Source organism: Pinus tabuliformis, chromosome 2_1 (genome assembly GCF_031772625.1).
Source record: "Pinus tabuliformis cultivar Carrire ecotype Pingquan chromosome 2_1, CPIR1, whole genome shotgun sequence".
Lineage (NCBI taxonomy): Eukaryota > Viridiplantae > Streptophyta > Pinopsida > Pinales > Pinaceae > Pinus > Pinus tabuliformis.
The window spans coordinates 944,855,444-944,870,408 of NC_142299.1; the positions used below are offsets into that span (position 1 = coordinate 944,855,444).

Genomic DNA, 14,965 nt, shown 5'->3' on the forward strand with positions numbered 1-14,965 from the left:
CAATATGACCCATGTTGTCTATGGCAATGAGAGCTTTCCCAATACCACATATTGACCCTATGAACATAATCTACATGTCCAAGTTCAACAAGCCTCAAAGAATTAAGTAATTTTCTCCTCGCATCGGAACCTTGATATACCTTGAATATATTCATGTTAATCCAAGCTCCTTAAATTCTTCTGAACGATAAAGACATTGTGAACAATATAAGGTGTCCGAACTTGCCAAGATTTATGTATGGTATAAGTCAAAGAAATAAAATGTGTCTTACCAATAAAACTGCAAAGGAGAGAAAAGAAAGGTTTCTCCATACCTTGAAAAGGAAAACAATGAAAATACACTTTTAGAACCAAGAATAATCTTATACAATGAGAAATGGCTTAGCCTCTTCTTTTTAGTATGTTCTTCTCCCATCACCTTCGGTTATAATATCCTTAAAATCTTCACCACTAGGTATCATAGGCAATACAGGCTCCTCATGTGGCACGATGACATCCAATAAATATGGCCTACAGTATCAAGCATTTGTGAAATGGACTCCCTGACATTTGCTTTCTTTGTTACCCTAGCTGCTGGTATATTGCATGCCTCTTCCATTTTCAAAAGATTGGGGAAAATCTCAGATTCAGTAGATGTATCCTTGAGGTAAGTATGTTCTTTGTTTGCTTTGTAAAAGTGATCTTCCCATTGAACCACCATGCCCAAGTGCTGATTGTTCAATACCATCATCTTAACAGGCAGGTTTTCTACCCTGATGGTGGCCAATTCTTGCACATTCATCAGAAAACTGCCATCTCCATCTATATCAACAATAGTCACCTGTGGATTGGCACTTTCTAGGGTAGATGAGATATATAACTTAGGAGTTTCAGTTACCTTTTACATGTCTAGTGCACTAAAGGCTACCAACACGTAATTGTGATTCTAACCATATTATACTATTGATTCAGTATTCAATTATGTTCTTTCAATCTGAACCTATTTGGGTTATGTTTAAGAGGCATCCCTATAATCTAGACAATTTACTTGATTGGTATTCGATCACCTTTATCTAATCCAAAATAGTCTAGGTCAACTCATGAAATTTTTCTTCAAATGAACCAGCATTGGTTTGTAGGAGTTCTAGTTTCTTTACATCTCTAATAAAGCCAAGGATTCATGGATTTTTCCTAAAATTGCCTTCATGGTTTATCTCTTCATGTAGAGAAAACATAAGAGAAATCCTTATAGTTCTCATTCACTATCATATGTTCATTTTCATGGACCTGATCTATCATAAACTCTTCAACATGATATTCACTTTGTCACCCAAATTCATTATACTGGAATATTATATTCCTATAGCTAACTACCTATGAACCTCCACTAATTATCAACCCTCTGTAATCAATGATCACTAAGCACGATGCTCCAACGTAATTTCTCCCTCTCATGGTCAATGTTCATGATATACGGTTCAACGAATTAACACACAGTTGACTAGAATGTGTTGGATACAACCACGAGTTCTAATCACACCATAAACTCAACCAAGAATATCACAATGACCCATAACCAAAATATGCATAGAAATATAAAATACAGAAAACAAATTCAATTCCACAAACTAGACCTCATTCATTTATTTCATGAAGTCACTTACACACAAGACTATGGCACCATGGCTAGCCAATTCTGCATTCTAATGGCCACCCAATACATCAACAATATTTCCTTTTAAAGAAAATTACAATAACGTGGATCATGTGAGATCCATGATTTCCTCCACAACATCGATGACTGATTCCTAAGATTTCTCGATTCAAGCTTTAAATAATACTTAGGTTAAATAATAATAATAACAATAACGACTCAAAATTACATGAATAGTGTCAATTTTCATCTTTTGAAGTTTGAAAAACCCTTAATATAATTGAATGTATTGAATGTATCAACATAACAAGGTAGAACTTGACCAGGTCTGCACCTGCTCTATGTAGTAAAACATCCTTAACCAACTCAAAGGATATTTAACTCAACTAACAATATTAACTATTCAAAACCTTGACCGCCCATTTGTTAATATAGTATACAACACATCACAGCATGATTATGTATCTGATTTAAGTGCCCTGCTTTCTTCTAAATCTTCTTTGGAAGAAGAAACCACTTTGGAGGGCTGGTTCGCAAAAGCTTCACTGTTGTTTTGTTTTCTCGCGGTATTAGGCATGGGATTTGGAAGCATTTTCAATATAATTCCCATGGCTATCAGAAGCAATCCAGTTGCATGCTTCTCCATGATAGGCTTTGTGAATATGATATATGATAGAAGCAATGTTATCGCCTTTCTCGCAGTTGTCACCTATAAAAAAACAAAATCTCAGTAAGCGAATCTCAATAATAAATTTAGCATATCAAGATTACCAGAATGGTCATGATCCAATCTGTAACAAACCATGGCAGTTGTGGCAGCTTCGAAGATTGCTATTAAACACAGAACATATAGCTAGCCTACGAAGGTGGTTGTTGCTTCGAATATCAGCACGAGATAAACATACAAGTGCTACCATAGATCAGAACAGAAAAAACCAAAAACAGTTTCAGAAAGAACAACAATTTTTTCACAAAAGATGACTATGGCTAGAGATTTCAGGAACTGATAAATTTAGTTTCAAAACCCAAATATCTGAATAGAAATTAACAGGAAATATCATATACTTGTAAGCGGGCTTCCCAGGCTTTGAAGAGCTCTCCAGTCAAAATCATTGGAGGAATCAAGAAGGGGATTCCCACAGCAGTAGAGCAGAACAACATTTCCATCTGGGAACATCAATTACAATATTGCTCAGTATTGAGCAAGTTGCATTGAGCCTTATATAATTCAAATAATATAAAATTAATAAAGGATCAATTCACAAATATTTTTTCATTAGGGTTTTCCAGGTATGGACCATACTTGTGTAGTAGAAGGATTCAGAGTAAATATGGCCTCTTGCAGGTTTCCCAAAAAGGCATCCAAAATCAAAGCTCCACAGACCATAATAACTACCTATTAAATCAGAGCCCCAAAAACCATAATAACTCCCCATACACTAAAATTTCGGGATGTTTGGGCATCTTCTAGTGTGAAGATTATCAAACCAACGATAAGAAATATAGCCGCGATGTATTCCTCCAAGGGATACTTTCGCCTTAAGCCTGGTATAAAGGCTCCCATAATCATAACAGGAAAAACCTGTAATGATTCAGATTTATCAGCCATTGTAGAAACCTCAAAAGAAATATATTGTAAACTCAATGAGTATATATATAGAGAAACCCTACCTTGGTAGACTTGAACATGATTTGGGCAGGATAATTAAGAAACATTAGAGATCCCTTGGTTAATCCTTGTGATCCCATGAGTACAACACAGAGGTTTATGTATGTTTTCCATGGATTATGTATATCCCTTATTCTGAATCCATTGAGATAGATAAGTGCCAAATACACAAATCCTTGTATAAAGCTGAAATATCATCCATAGCTGCACCGATCATAAACAAATCAAACGAATCAAAGTTTGCAACAAAGGTTCTTAGAGAGAACAAAACCTGCAATTGCACAGGAGGGGGTATAATCTCCCATGGAAGCTTAGGTGGAGAACCACTGAAGAAATCAAGAGGAGGGTTTATTTGTGTCCAAAACCCACCTATGTCCCACCACGATCCATCGAGGGCTCTTGGGAACCTCACCCATATAAAGAAACATTTCTGCATAAACGAGGGGCTCAAAAATATTATGAGAACAGTGCCCATATTCTCTTGCAGAATCGACAATCAAGTCACGGTCGTGCTGTAAAATGCATTCGTCATTCGACAGCCCTAGACCATGGACCGGAGTCTCAACTCCAATAGCTTGCAAATACTCGCAGACCCTCAGTATCGTTTTGCTGACTCTCAACGCATGGCTTGTTAGGCCCCTATACTACTAGCGTAACCCCTTATTGTTATTAGTACAACCCCCTTATTATATTGTTGTACCCATGTAGTCCCTATATTGTTATTATTGCACCCCATAGAAGCCCACTATTATTATTATTATTATGCTGTTACATTATTATTTTTATGTCAGCTCTGATTATATTATGATCCCTTAGACTCCTACATATAGAAAGGAGGTCTTGTCATTTGTATCATCCAAGAATTGTTCATTTGTGTAATGTAAAGGAGGTTGCCCCCTCGAAGAGGCTGAATTCTAAGGCGTTTATCTCTCTTTTCCATCTTTTTGTGAGCTGGTTTCATAACATTTGGTATCAGAGCTTTGGATTCTAGGGTTTCGCTGCTCCAAACAAGTCATATTTGAGCTATAACTTTTTTTCTGCGACGTTTCAGATGCTAAAAAAAAACCCATTTGGGCCAAAATAGTTTTGAACCTCGGGTCTAAATTTCAGAGCTTTTCGCACTATATTTGCGGAGATATGATCTGAGGAAGTTGACCTTTTTGCAGCCTCCCGAATTACATTCCAAACATGTGACCTGGGGAAAATTGTCATAACTTTTGTTTTGTGCATCAAATTGAAATTTCGTAAGAAGTTGCAGAAAGAAGACAGACTATAGTTTCCTATGTATATTTTTCAGATTCTAAGGTCAAAATAGTGACAGGTGGCACTTCATACAATTTCGCTCTTCTTAAAAGATATATAATCAGGTCACCTTGGGAGATTGTGCATAACTATTTCTTGGAGAATCTAAATTCGATCAAACTGGTGGCATTGGAAAGAGGACATAGAGGACTACTATAGGTTGCAATTTCAGAACTTAAATATTTGAAAGTACAGAGTTACAGTCGTTTCAAGATCGAGCTCCTAAAATCAAGAAAAAACGAGATGAGGAAGTTTGATGGCAAGGATCCGGTAAATTGAATACTACAGATGGAGAAATATTTTGATCTATATGGTCTACCATTATTACAAAAGGTATGTATTGCATCTTCATATTTAAAACAAGATCAATTTTTACGGTATAAAGGGCTTTGTTCTCATAAACAACTTGTTACATGGTCAATTTTCATGGAGGAAATTATAGCACATTATGAGAATACAAAGAGCAACACCTTCTTTAGAGCAACGCCACAACAATTGGAAGAAAAAAGAGAAAAGGGGCCTTTTTACAAAGTGGAAAGAAAAATTATGGCAACAAGGAATTCTACCCCTCACAACTATAAAGATGGAAGTGTTGTTTCTCCTAGCCTTTCACAACCTACAAGGGTTACAACACAACAATTGGAAGAAAAAAGAGAAAAATGGCTTTGTTACAATTGTGATAGAAAATGCACTAAAGGTCATAATTGTGCTGAGAAGAAATTATTTTACATAGAGTATGAAGAGGAGGAAGAAAAAGATCAAGAAACATCAAAAGAAGAGGATATACGCTCGGACCCAACCCTAGAGAAAGAAGAAATGAATCTGACCATATCTTGTAAAGCATTGGCAAGAATTACCACTCCCCAAACTCTCAAGATAGAAACACATATCAAGAAGAAAAAGGTTCAAGAAGTGAAATATCACATCAAGAAAGAAGAAATGAATCCAACCATATCTTGTAATGCATTGGCCAAAATTACCACTTCTCAAACTATCCAGATAGAAGGACATATCAAGAAGAAAAATGTTCAAGAAGTGAAAGATCACATCGAGCATCAAGAAATGAATCTGACCATATCTTGTAAAGCATTGGAAGAAATTACCACTCCTCAAACTCTAAATATAGAAGGACATATCAAGAAGAAAAAGGTTTAAGCAGTGAAAGATCACATTGAGCATCAACAACAAGTTCTCCAACTTTTAAAGGATAACGCCATTTTGGTGCAGAATCGAATGAAACAACAGGTAGATCAACATCGTAGTGAAAAATGTTTTGTTGTAGGTGATTGGGTATTTTTACGGCTACATCTCAAGCAATCTATTTATGAGAAGGAAATGTTGGAAATACTACATGCACATAAGAAATGGCGACCTTACCCAATGGGAAGACATTTCAAGTTAAAAATGGATCATGATAGTCTTAAATAGTTTTTAGAACAAATACTATCTTTAGAAGAACAAAAAAAATGGGTCACAAATATGTTGGGTTATGACTTTGATAGCAGCTATAGGAAAGGGAAGAAAAATTTTGTTGCAGATGCACTCTCAAAAAAGGATGAGGATGTGGAAGCATTGTTTTGTGCTATTTCTATTATCCAACTAGATTGGATAAACGAAGTAAGGGATGAATAGAAGAAGGATGAAGAAGTGTGGCCACTCATTCAAAAGTTGAAAAATATCCCAATTCAAACAATATTGCCAGAACTTGAAGAGGAAGGAAAAATCATATTGGAACCTGGAGCAGTCATAGAAACAAGAACCCGACAACTATGAAATCGATCAATTTTAGAGTATCTCATAAGTAGAATAACTTACCTGTTGAAGATTCCACATGGGAGGACAATAATTTTATACAGGAGCATCAAGAATTATTCAAGCGTTGAGGACAACACTTTTTGAAGGAGAGGGGCATGTTAGGCCCGTATACTACTAGTGTAACCCCTTATTGTTATTAGTACAAGCCCCTTATTATATTGTTGTACCCATTGTAGTCCCTATATTGTTATTATTGTGCCCCATAGAAACCCACTATTGTTATTATTGTGCCCTTACATTATTATTGTTATGTCGGCTCTGATTATATTATGATCCCTTAGACTCCTATATATAGAAAGGAGGTCTTGTCATTTGTATCATCCAAGAATTGTTTATTTGTGTAATGTAAAGGAGGTTGCCCCCTCGAAGAGGCTGAATTCTAAGGCGTTTATCTCTCTTTTTTATCTTTTTGTGAGTTGGTTTCATAACATGGCTGGAGAGGGTAGTGGTGCCCATAGCCTAGTGCATAACAACAGATAACAAGGGGATCACTATGCTTCAGAGAATGGGGATCGGATTTTCTATTTCAACATTATCTAAGAAACAGTGCCCTAATCCATGACCTATTAGAGACGGCATCAACCATTGTCCCCTATGGTTGTGGCTTCTTCACCAGTTTTTCATCGCGGGTCTCGCAGAAGCATTCCACATAGTGCCAAGCAAGGGATATATCTGCTACCATAATTTGTAACTAATTTAATACTGGTCGAATTAATATGATGGTTCAAATTATTTTAATCATCTAACAATATAAATCAAGGGCACACAAATGTACATGTAATGTGATAGGGGATTTGTTTTTAGAGAGGAACGCCTTATGGCGTAATTAGTGGTCTGACCAGTGAACAACAGTTGGCTTGCAAAAAATTGATTTCCATATGTAGAAACAACTTTAAAGTTATTGGTTGCCATATGTAGAAAGATCTTTAAAAAAATTTAATCCGTAAGATTTATTTTTTAATCTTTAAAATAAAAAACAACCATTTTAATTATTTTATATTTTATGATACTTACCACATGTGGGTACTATGTATTAGGTTTTGGTCTGAGGACCTATTATTTTGATCAAAAATGTTAAATTATTTTCAATTTTTCAAAGTAAAACTTTACAATTTATTTATTAATTTATTTTAATTTTTTTAGCTAACATTTATGTGTAATGCTATTAGCTACCTTTTGAACAGCGTATTGCTTCATGTGCAGTAACTAATGACTAAAATCTTAACAAATGTGCCAAATTATTGCAAAGATCTCTCTCATTCTGTGAATGACCAAATCGTTGTATCGCCACCGCCGCAACTGCTCCCAACCTATTAATTTATGCAAAGTAAAGACCATATGAAATAAATATAAAATCTGCAAATACCACAACCTATTAATTTATGCAATAATGTTGTACGGCTCATAAAATTGGAGAATGATTTTGTTTTTTCAGAAACTCAAATGAATACGAGGCTTTCATTAATACATTAAAAATCATAAATAAAGTAATCCAAACCAGGAATTTGTATGTTCCAACTTTTTGAGCCTTTCGTTAATACATTAAAAATCACAAGTAAAATAGCATGACTTTTTTGATAATATGATATCGTTTTCAGTTCTTTCGTTTTCAGTTATAGCTATGCATAGTATGTCGATAGGTAGATTAGGCAGTTTTGCTATCAGATTTGACAAACTGGCAACTTATTTTTTTTGGATGGGTGTCATATACTTTCGAAGCCCACCCGGTTTCCCTTCTGGGCGGGTGGTGTTGTTTTAAACTTCTGTATATAGTCTGCTTTCGGTTATATTAATAGAATCCTACCTCAGTTTACAAAAAAAAAAAAATCACAAGTAAATTAATCCAAACCATTACAGTAGGAATTGCCTCATCCCTAACCTTTTTCATTTATAAATGATGATGAATAGATATGTGTATGGTCGCCAACCTTTGCATTTAATGATGATGAATAGATATTTGTCTAGTCCCCAAGCTTTGCATTTATAAACGAAAGGTGATTTAATTTTTATTTGGAGTGTATATAAGTTTATTTTGGGAGTGTATATTGTAATTCTTTTCAGTAATTTCTAAATGATTGTAGATTGTTTTTTTAATTAATTTTTTAATATAAATATAATTTTTAATTTAAAAAAAATAAAAAAAATATTTTGTATTTATTAAATATAATTGACTCATAATTTTCACTGTAATCCACATTACATCACTAGGCCAACACAATAAACATGTTTTAACAAGCTTTACCATGATCTCCACCATATCACTAGGCAAAAATGAGCATGGATGCAACTGGATTACTCCACCTACACTGTGAGGAATTTTCCTATCTCCTAGTCTCCAAGGCTTTACCGCAATCCACAGTTTGATCCAAGGATCACTAGGTCCTAAACTAAGACTCCACCTTCTAGGCTTTACCATATATCCCACCATTCACCGGAAAGGATTCCTAGACCTTATCAAAGGAAACAACCTCTAGGTTTTACCATATATCCCGCCATTAATCAGTCGAGGATTCCTAGGCTCACTGAGGCACACAATACTGCAACCCACAGTTTGGTTCAGGGGTCACTAGGCCAGTGGCCTTATCACAATCCATAGTCTAGTTCAGGGATCACTAGGCCATGTGTTATTTCTTTATATATCCACCTCAGTTAGCTTTGAATCCATTCGTCAATCCATCTCAAGCAAAACATGAGAACCTATTGTGGTAAAAACACAACCCCCCCCATTATTCACTTAATTCTCATTATGGGGGCCCTTTGATTGAATCTTTCTCATCTCACTTTTTGATTTTTTGAGGTTGTATTGCTTCAATGAGTTTGATATGTTTTTTTCTTCCTATCAAAACTCGTTTGATTTCATTTGGTTGTTTGGTTTGCAAATGGTTCCTAAACAAAGATTGGACATTTTCACTGCCTTGACCTACTAAATGTATAAAATGTACATTAGTTTTGTTTTATAAACCTATTTGTTTGTAAATAATAAAATTTTATTTATAAATATTAGTTTTATTTGTTTAGTTTTAATTTTTAATCAATTTGATTAATTATGTAAATAACCTGTGCCACCAAGATCTATTGTAAAGTGGCTATAGGCCATAGATCTTTATCTTAAACCAACAGAGATATTTTATTAACAAGAGTTATATATATCATATATCGGAAGAATTGCTGACAATCTCTGATATCCAAAAGTCCCGAACCTCATACCATGTGGTTACGGTTCATGTATATGATATAAACTATGAGTATTCGAAAGGACCCATCTGTCACATCATTGTTTCGCTCCTGAATATCGGCAATTGCAAATTTTCAACTCAACAAGATTTTAGAAACTCTGATATTCATATCCTGTTGATATTCCAATATGGCATTCTACGATCTTTGATAACCAATCCTTCTGATCCTTGAATAATCATCTCCCTCTGATCTTCAATCTCCGATCATCATACGCTCTGACTTCTGTTAATCCACTCACCTCGAATATCGAGACCTGATACACTATTTAAAAGGAGTTCAATAAAATATAGCATCTTCTCCATATCACAACCTCCCAATATCGGCGATTTTCATTTTTTCCCCTTGTTAAAATTTTTGATATCCATTTCGATACCACTCACATCTTTCCCCTTGTCACTTCTAGGGGCCATTGTCATATTAATTGAAAAATCCACTTGATTTTTCTATTGGTTTTGGGAATAATTAGAGTTTGCTTACAAAGTTTGTTTTACACCATGACTAACTATGTTTTATTTTATAACAGATATTTCTGATTAAGGCGAGTATTCCTATAGATAGTAAGGGGATATTGTAATAAAAGAAATTTGTTGAATCGATTGATCCTTGCATGCAATTTCACTTATTGGTTCGAAACAAGCAAGAGACAAGTGGTATCATCCTTATCTACACAAACCAAACTGGGCAATCCATTCCACTTTGTTCATTTTCATTTTGGCCAGAATTCCAATTAAAGCCATCTATGATATAATTAACTCTATTGTTGAGATATTTGGGGACTGTTAATATTTCCACTATGTATAAATACTCATCTCTGTTTTTATAGAAGGGGATTCAAATCTGAGAGGAAGAGAGACAAATTAATGCTTGGGCTTACAATTTGTTTGTAAGGAGAGAGTTTGTGATTCATTTTTACTATTGTAGTGAGAGCCAATCCATCTCTACATGCTGGGAATCGAGTTTAGAGGCAGAAAATGACTTGCATTATTGTAACTCTATTATTTTCTGTAACTTGATTCATATTTATAAGAATATTGATTTCCGTAGTTTGTTGCATATTACTATTGCTTGCTCTATTATTGAAAGTAAATGCCTCATCTTTCATATATCATTTTTGGTGTATGATTAAGTATGTGGCTTTTCAGCACTACTATTGATTGTTTACTGAAATTATCATTTAGAATCTGGTCAAGCTATTTTATAGAGTTAATCACAAATGAGATTCAAAACTAGAACTTGTATAAGGACAGACCTTTATCTCCTTGGGTTGTTAGCTATCTAACAATTTAATCTTATAGATGTCATGTTTTCTACATGTCATGCATTTGAACTATTTCAATATTGTGGCATGAATCTTTTTGTTCTTATGCATATGTTTTATTAGGAATTGAAAATGTTTGCAGTTGAATGTTTGTTAACTATATAATGGGAATTTATTTGTATACATTTTCTCGAACAAGGATTAGATCTTGTAACTATTTCCCTAATCTATTTCCTTTATCTTATTCCAATTTCAACATACTTCTATTTCTTCTCATGTCCTTTTAGCTTTTTCTTGATTGAGAGGACGACTATTCCTTCCTTCATTAAGATATTTCTATTATTAGATGCATATTAGACTATACTTTCCATTTAGTTCTACTTTCTACATCCTCGAAGTCCCCTCAGACAAGGGCAGTATTTAGAGTGGTTTGGTTGTGCCATAAAGTTAGCTTAAGAATCACTTTCTTGCCTGATCAGCAAGAAGAGTCGATTTGACATCTCTTCTCTATTGGTAGGTCTTGGCTTTGTGGGGCCTGACCCAGGTTCAACGTTAGATAGCCAAACAAATCCATACACTACTGGCCCTTTCGGAATCAGCCCACAGGGCGCAGACCGAAGTCTCAGTCGAGGCAGTATGGGGGGATGCTGGAACCAAGTTTCCACACCCTGAGATGGTCGTGATGTCGGTTTATACCTACTTTCGCATAGGTTACCAAGCTTTAAGTTTCTGTTAGTCTACCCTTTATTCCGCCCTTCAGTACCTCTGCGAAGGTGTACAATTAACCTTCGTGCAGCTTTAACCCGTGATCTAGGTACTTCCGCGCAGCTATGACAACATATTGTATAGGTTCCCAAGTTCTCTTAAGTTTTTTACTTATCTTACTAATCAATCACAGTTAGCGCCATGTAAATTGATATACTTACTTGCGTTCAATTAACCAATACAATCATATATATTCACGCATCACATAAACATTGTAAATTAAATCCAAAATGCAATATAATCAGATGCATTAACAAGAACTAAATACATAGTAATTGCAGAATACTTCTCTTTATTGATATCTTTAAGTTAATACAGACTCTATCCGCCCTGCACACATAGCTGCAGGGGTATGTGTACTTAGTTGTGGACTTCCACCCTAGGCCTTTACGCACTCAGCTGTAGAGCCTCTACCTACACTAAGACCCGAGGACACTTAGACTCCAATGCTTAACTCCTCACTTCATTTTTTGCTAAAAAACTACTTAGAGATTACTTACATAGCAGCTTTTTATACAATCCAATATTTACAGCTGACCTTACACTTTACGAAATAAGGAAAGACAACCCTTTATGACTCTTAACACCTTCACACTCCGCGACCACAAAATGTGGAGACTTTACAACTTTATTACAAAATTGTCCAAAACATGGGCTTTTAGCCCCAAAACTACTCTTGGGAGAACCCGTTCCAAATAGGCCCCCAACACAAACATGGTGACTCACCCTCGAGTCACTCTATGGGTGCAGAGATCTTGGCACAAAGACCTCCCAGCTTGACTTGTATGAAGACAACCTCGGCAGTGCAGAGCCTCTACCTACGCTAAGACCCGAGGACACTTAGACTCCAATGCTTAACTCCTCACTTCATTTTTCACTACAAAACTACTTAGAGATTACTTACATAGCAACTTTTTATACAATCCAATATTTACAGCTGACTTTACACTTTACGAAATAAGGACGGATAACCCTTTATGACTCTTGACACCTTCGCACTCCACGACCACAAAATGTGGAGAATTTACAACTTTATTACAAAATTATCCAAAACATGGGCTTTTAGCCCCAAAACTACTCTTGGGGGAACCCGTTCCCAATAGGCCCCCAACAAAAACATGTTCACTCACCCTCAAGTCACTCTACGGATGCGGAGATCTTGGCACGAAGACCTCCCAGCTCGACTTGTATGAAGACAACCACGGTAGTGCAATGTGCGGCTGCCTATTTCACTTCTTCAACCAACTGCTCTGTTGTTGGTCCTAAACTATTAGCCTGAAGCTTCTGCTAAGGTACTTGCAGATTAGCAAGCTTGCCTTCAATAGAGGTCGTTACCGAATAAGAGTCATCCAACAAGGGCTTCAAGCGTGCCTTTAGCACCGCCTCTTTGTGTTGTGCTGCATTTACCTATTCTTTCAAGGTTTTGGCCTCCTACAGGTTCGCCAGTCACTGCGTGAGAGCCACGGTGCGCGTTGTACCTTTTACTTCGTCATAGCACTATTGTAGTTCTCGCGCCTTTGTCTCTAGCCGTTATACATTATTATCCTTGTGCAGGCTCGTCAGGACCTCGAACGATTGTTCAAAAAGTTGTGTGCAGTCTACTACTTCACTGTTTATCATCGCTATCACCTCTATGATAGCGATTACACGCTGCTCCTTTACTTCTAGTAGGGTTGAAGGCTGGGCCTTCAACTGTAAATCGACAATCTATAGGTTCAGCTCCAACTGAACCTTAGCCAACTCTGTGTGAGCGTAGTGCACCCCTATAGCAAGCTTGCGAACGTGCACCTCGACCAGTTCTCCCTCAGGAATGGCCAACTTCGGGACCATTCGGCATGTCTCCTCCATGAACTAAACTATGGACTTGTTTCGATTGGCTACCTCAGTCACGGTGGTGAGGGCAGAGTCTCACTGTAGGGCCAGCTACACATTATTGATCTGTTATTCACTGATCACCTGCACATTGCACTGTTCATGAGCCCTCAGCTCCGCGGTCAGTCCATCCTATAGTAGGTGGAGTGCCTCGCCAGGGAGCACTGCAACGACCAACCCCACTCCCTTGAGGGCACTAACAGTGGCCCTGTCAGCTCCATTTTCTGTGGTCAGTGCTCCTTCCTGCAGCACTATTGCTCGGGAGTCCTTCGTACGCAGCATCTTAGCAGCTTCTGAAGTATCAATAACAAGGCTAGTGGACACCGTGCCAGCTTGTGATGCATGGATCTATAGCTCATGCAGACTCATCTGGATAGCCCCCAATAGTTTTTGTTGTTGCTGCTCGAACTGCTGCAGGACCTCCGCGGTGACATCCTGCACCATGTCTCCAATGTCATTCAAATCTCCCTTTGTGAGGGTGATTGGGTCCAGCGATGCCTTACTGGCCTTAGATTTCTTCCTCGACCCCACTTTTTCTTGTTCTCTTGGATGCTTGATGTAGTTTGACATCGTCTGTGGGTCCACTCCATGCTGCTCTATTTGCTCATCCATTTCTTCCTTTATTTCGGGCGAAGGCGACCTTGCACCTTCGTCAGAGCCACGCTCTGCTTCCCCTGTCTGCTTTTCTGCCTGCTGGGCAGCATCGCGCTTTGCTTGGGCCTTGTCAACAGCCTCGTTCTTCCTTTTCTCAGCCAATTGAGCCATGTTGAGCTTGGCCTCCTCCTTTTTACGCTACATGACGAACCTACTCAACCCCGCCACCAAGTCTGAGGTAGTGCGCCACTCTGTCAGTTAATGATCAAGGACTACACCAATCGTGTCGTCCGTTGCCAATTAAGGCAAGTCATGCCATGTTTGCCCATGCCCTAATCGATACGCAGTGAAAGTATGCCTTGAACTCTGCATACTCCTGTAGTTTGGTAAACACAGTAGGTGACAATTGTGGTTTGCAACTGATAGCCATGATTATGTTCATTTCCATCAATATCCAGAAGATCTTGCTATCCTTGATGCACTGAGCATCCTTGGTCACCCACAAAAAAGTGTACTTCGCTCCTTTAGGTAGGTCCAGCGTGATCGATAGGAATTGACTCTCTTTCGACATCTCCCAGGCTACTATCACCATAGACAACAAGAGACACACATAGTGGAAGGTCTTGCTAAGCTCTTGCGCCTCACGGTAGTTCGCAAGGAACTCACTATAGAGATAGCATGCCCAATTAAACTGGCCACCTTTGGTGCATTGGGATGCTGGAGCGACCACTGGTATCGGCACTTCATCTGCGCAACACTTCCTCATAACTTTTTCTGCCAAAATTTGTGTGGCCACCTTGACCCCAGGGTCACAGATACT

General features: G+C 37.3%; 1 pseudogene; it reads right to left on the minus strand.

Annotated features, from left to right (window-relative positions):
- Positions 1–2,090: 2,090 nt before the first annotated feature.
- Positions 2,091–14,316, minus strand: LOC149203759 (UDP-galactose/UDP-glucose transporter 4-like; annotated as a pseudogene).
- Positions 14,317–14,965: the final 649 nt, after the last annotated feature.